A 1226-nucleotide genomic window follows, 5' to 3' on the forward strand; every position below is an offset into this window, starting at 1 on the left:
CACACACACACACACACACACACACAAAAGCATGCACACACCCCATACTCTTCGACAGACACAATGCAGTCAACTTGACTCCAACAACGTTAGAGTGGTGTCTGTAATACAGGCTTGCCTCCACAGGCACCCGGCTCTAACCTGTAAAGGCCTACTTTGGAAAGTAACAGTGAGTTTGAGATTAACAACAGTACCAAATCTTATTTAAAAATTAACGACTTCGGGTACTTTAGTTTTAGGTTTCTGTGGTTTGGGCAACCCAGAACTTCTTCATAGTCTGCAATCATTCCCTTTGCCCAGCGACCAACTGTGAGCATTTGATTTTTAGGGCCACGTTTCCCAAAAGGTTCCACAGAGCCACAGAGTTTCTAGCCACCACCAGCAGCATAGACTCCTTGGGGATTATCAGGGCAGGACCTGGACAGAGACCCCATTTCTCCACAGACAAAACGCTTTGCAAAAGGAAATTCCCCAACAGCAGGGTCTACACGGGCTCTGCACTTGGTGATCTTGACTCTGTGGACCCACAGCGGTAACAAATGCCAGTGCCCATGTTCTGACTCTCTAGTGCAGCTGGGCAATCAGCCACTCCGTGGCCAGGTCTTCTACAGTGGAAACACATCAATGCGTCTTTCTTTTCTGCTTGTCTTTTTAACTGGCTTCCTGCCCGTCAACTGTCTTTTTTGGTTTTTCGAGACAGGGTTTCTCTGTGTAGCTTTGCGCCTTTCCTGGAACTCACTTTGGAGACCAGGCTGGCCTCAAACTCACAGAGATCCGCCTGGCTCTGCCTCCCTAGTGCTGGGATTAAAGGCATGGGCCACCACCACCCAGCTTAAGGTTATTTTTGTTACAACATATTGCATGTGTGTTTCTACTTTTGTTTGAGGTATTGTGCCTATGCAGTTCATTTGGAAATGTAGGGTGAAGTTCTAGTTTTTGAAAGCTATTATTATAAACTATATAGGATAATCAGGAATACAGGTTAGTGGTTAGTCATTTATAACAATCAAAATTGTAGATATGTTAGGTACACTTTCCAGATCATATACAGATGTATTTTAGATAGATAGATGGTCTTCAAACCTTTCAAATACCTATGGAATATGGCATTTAAAATGTTTTATTAACTAAGGTTTTTTTCATAACAATGAGACACATTTGCTCCTGGCAGCACCAATTTATTTCAGAGAAGATGATGAGCATTGAAGAAATTCTTTATGGAGTTT

At 43.1% G+C, this 1226-nt stretch overlaps 1 pseudogene; it reads right to left on the reverse strand.

The window, feature by feature from the left end:
- Positions 1 to 204: 204 nt before the first annotated feature.
- Positions 205 to 682, reverse strand: LOC128114646 (zinc finger CCHC domain-containing protein 9-like; annotated as a pseudogene).
- Positions 683 to 1226: the final 544 nt, after the last annotated feature.

Source organism: Peromyscus californicus, unplaced genomic scaffold (genome assembly GCF_007827085.1).
Source record: "Peromyscus californicus insignis strain IS unplaced genomic scaffold, ASM782708v3 Scaffold_19__1_contigs__length_69161282, whole genome shotgun sequence".
In the NCBI taxonomy this organism is placed as follows: Eukaryota; Metazoa; Chordata; class Mammalia; order Rodentia; family Cricetidae; genus Peromyscus; species Peromyscus californicus.